The sequence below is a fragment of the Ascaphus truei genome, chromosome 4 (genome assembly GCF_040206685.1).
Source record: "Ascaphus truei isolate aAscTru1 chromosome 4, aAscTru1.hap1, whole genome shotgun sequence".
Lineage (NCBI taxonomy): Eukaryota > Metazoa > Chordata > Amphibia > Anura > Ascaphidae > Ascaphus > Ascaphus truei.
The window spans coordinates 387,097,702-387,102,260 of NC_134486.1; positions in this window are offsets into that span (position 1 = coordinate 387,097,702).

Consider the following 4,559-nt stretch of genomic DNA (forward strand, 5'->3'; position numbering starts at 1 on the left):
CCGGGAGGAGAGGAGTCTGTTCTACTGTGGGAGATTGCCTCCATACATCTGGAGTCTACAGCAAATGGAGGCACTGAGTACCATGGAGTAAATGTCGGGTATATATCCCAGAAGCCTGTCCTGCAGTCTCCACAAACATCGGCGGACACCTCAGCCTCTTGAGAACCTAAATGTAGCATGCACCACACTCTTGGTAACAGGGGAACCTCCCATAGGGTGGAGGAAACACCGTTACATATGGAGGAGAGGAGGGTGTATACACCGAGTATCTTTTACCATGCTATCACCTTTTCAGAGTCCGCCTTGCAAATTAAAACTTTAACATTTTTTTTAATGGCTGGCAAATGCTAATATATGCCTGAGGTTCCAGAAAAAGTATCAACAAATCTACTACTGCGTTTCGTTTACTTTGGTCCCGAGTGGAACAGCAGCTTTATTAATATGTAACATTACTTTCAGAGATACTGATACTACTACACTGAGGCCATTGACATGCTAGGAAGTGGAGTGCAGAGTAGTGGCTCGCATAGCAAAAGTATGTATAGTTGCATATGTATAGGAGCATGTGTGTGCCTGTATGTGGGTGTGATTGTATGAATTCCTGTACATGTGTCTGTACCTGTATACTTACAGTATGGGTGACTCTTTATAGTTGAATGATATGTGTTTATGAGTTGGAGTGGGTAAGTTGTGTGGTTGAGTGAGTCTAGTTTAGTCTGGGAATTGATGAGTAGGTGCTAATGAGTGAGTGAATGGGGGTGTACCGATGTCCAAGTGTGCTGTAGGTAATATTCTTGGGGTGAGTATTACCTGTGGTAACTTTGAGTGGGGCAATATCACGTGACTGTGGAACCCAGAAGCCAAAATGTTGTTTTTGGAAATAAATGGTTACAACCTAGTAGTTCTTTACCAGGTTTTTTTTTTTTTTTGCCGTACCAAAATCATATTTTGTTTTGATCCTTGCAATTTTTCACATTTTTGCACTTTCCTCAATATTTGACTTTGTACTAAGATTATATACAGTATATATATTTTTAAATGTTTACAATTTCAGTGCAAAAAAATAATTAGAACCTTTATAAAATGTGTGTTGTATATATGAAGACTTCATACATAAGATGCATAATTATTTAGGCTTTACGCCAAGTTGAACTTGGTGCACGATTTTGATGCACATTCTGCTTTTTTGGCACTCAGAAACCTTCTGTTTTAGTACCTACAATTAATATCTGTGCGCCCCCAAAAAAGAAAAAAACACATTTTTGATGCTGCTGGCGCAAAATGAAAAATGTCAGGTTAGTACATAGGCACACACACGCACCATTTAAAATGATATTTCCCTGTGCCAAAATAGTAATTTACACCGGCTAATCTATCTTTTAAATGGTTAAATATTACCATTGTTTCTCCTTTTCAGAAGCTTTCTGAACCTTCGGCATCTATCCCACAACGGACAACTCCCAAGCCGCGAAGAAACAACTCGTCAGAAGTAGAAATACGCTTGCACTGCTCTACAATACTTATAGAAAGTACTCTTTGTGTAACTGCACAGTAAATCAGCAAGTACTGCAACAATAATACACTTTACATGAGTATCAGAAAAACACTCCTGAACTGATTTTCCTAAGTTGAATATGGGATGTATTGTAAACATTCTGCCCAAATAATCAGTAGGCATGTTTCCCTGATAACCTGCACAGTTACCTTGTAAAGGGGTTTATGCATCAATGTAAAGTAGTGCAATTCTAGTGGGAACAAACTGAAAGCAGTAGGACTTGTTTCTTTGACGTGTGGTGCAACCGTTCTGCCCCGGAGTTGCCCCAGTTTTGCATTCACGTTAAATGCAAGGAAGTGTTTCTTACACTTGACGCAAATTGATAGCCAGAAAACTTTACGCCACCTCATTAAGATCTGTACGCCATGTAACTCCTCCTTAACACCTCCGATCAACAAGCCACACTTTGCAAGAGGACGCACATCGCACACATCTCGGCACAAAGACTTTGAGACATTGATGCAAAGAGAAGCATGATGAAAATGACGCAATTTGCATTACCATTTCCCCAAATTTGCCTACATACATCACCCCCATAACAATATTTCTGTCTCTACACCTGTAAATGAAGAAGTAACAATCCACCAAGTCGCTGCACGAGATCTAATGATCTTATTCCCCTCTAGATAACACCAGACCCTCCAACATTTTGAACATACAAAAAACGGTTCCACTGTAGTACTTCTAATCATGATGCATGGAGGAACGTCCAAACCAATCTTATGGAAGCCCCCTAACCTACTGTATGCATCATACCGCATACAAAAACCGTCCTGCTTCATATTAATATAGCTGGCCTTACAGGACTCCAAAACATGTAGCGCCTTTGCTAGGTACAGAGAGAGTATGTAACACATTAAGGAGCACTGTCATTCTGAAACCCCTCTGTCTAGAAATCCCACCTTTGTTATTGGGAACACTATTTTTAAAGTTTTAAATCACATTTTCTTGTTCCAAAGACATAAATACTAGTGCACAGGTCATGGTATACTGAGAAAGATATGCTTATATATCATGATTATTATATGTTAGGATATTATATATAATATATTATTATGTATTATATATATATATATATGTATTTAAAGAAGCATTTGAGTAGCTCCTAGTCCTTTGACTAGTACTATACTGTACATCTCAGATGCACTTACAATGACCGCTTGCAGACGCACTTACCCTGATACCCTCCAACTGTCTCTGTAAGTCCTCCCTACTTACCCCTTACGCTCTCTGGGACAGGAACTTTTATCGCTGCATTGATTTTTCTCATTATTTGTGCTATAGTTTTGTCATATGTATTACTGCTATGTACATGGCCTGCTCTATACAAATAAAGATATACATGCATGCATATTGTACATTTATTACTGTAATTTATAAAGAGGCAACATTGTGAGCAAGTGCAGAACAATTATAAGTCACGTACTGTATATTTGTGAACATAATATGGAATTTAGTGCTGCTTATGTTTGACTTAATGTAGTCATTTTTCTTGTACCCCAGGAAAATCACTGTTAGTACATGGAAATTAGCCAGGTCACAGATGACTATGTACATGCATGTGCTTAACATACAAATCTTTACATATTCAGTATCTCACCAGCTTCATGCCAACCTTTTCTGGCAAGAAGAATTTTGGATAAAATCACAATTCTAAATCCTCAATAACATAATCGAGACTACTAGAATTGCAGGATTTTCCAAAATTTGCGATTGGGGGCTTATCGCTGCACATCGCACGGCGTGTTTGGGACGAGAGCCAAAAATGGTGATTAAATGCCTTTTTTTTTGCACTTATCGAGGCTTTCTGAATAGCTATAGCTTTTTTGGGCCGATGACTTCTCAAAAGCCTCGATAAGTGGGTTATTGAAGCTACTACAATAGGCCCTGATATCTTTAATTGGCCCAACGTTTCGGATACCCTTGACAAAGGCCCCAGAGAGTAGCCTAAACGCTAGGCCAATAAAATAATTTTTTGCTGCTACTTTGAGGTGTGCCTAGCCCTTTGTTTTTTCATTGAACCCGGTCTCTTCAAGCTACTATCTTTCAAGTTTTTACTGAAGAGATGCCCCTCAGGGAAACTTCGATTCATCTGATCACTGAGTCATGCATAAGGGAAACACCATCTGGAGGTCCTGAACTGTAGGTCTGAATCACCAAGGTATGAAACAGTGTGTGCAGCCAGGGAACACAGCTAGATGAAGGTATATGTTTATACTACTAATAATTTATGACTGACCTTCCAGGAGGCTTAAGTGTCATTGCATATCATTGGTGATGAATATTTATATGTTCAGTACCCAGTATCCGCAATGGAATTATAAATTACAGGATGATGTTTGCAATTGACCTGGTATCACTGATTTCTTTGGATTTTCCCAGCTTCTTTAGACTAACCAGATACAACAGGTAACCTTAAAAAAAAAAAAAACAGAAGAGAGAAACTCATGCTCCATAGTGTAGCACATTTTAATAAAATGAAATACATGAAATAGAGTGAATGCTCTCACAAGGATAGATACAAAATGTATTATTAATGGGAAGTAATTGTAATATCACGATGGCAATTACTTCCCTCTAATAAGCATTTTTTACTCTATCCTTGTGAGTGTATTCACTCTATTTACTTTATTTAATGGAGCATGAGTTTCTCTCTTCTGCTTTTGACACTCTGGAATGTATTCATATCCTTCTGGAGATATGCTCTCTAGAACTGAACACTGTGAGGTTACCAATGATCGACATGTAGAATGTGCCATCACTACTGTACCTCTCTCTTTCAGTTATAATTCCCAATACAACCAAGCATCCTGCTGGCTTTCCCCATTGCTTTTTTACTTTACATGCCTACAAAGTCTCCCAGCGGCAAAACGGGGGTACAACTAAAGCATTCAGTCCCACACAGGCCCAATCCCAAAGCCCCATAGAACACACTGCAGATTCCACTGACATGAACAATTCAAATGATTAGTAACTAGCAGTAAGAACAGGTACAGTATACATA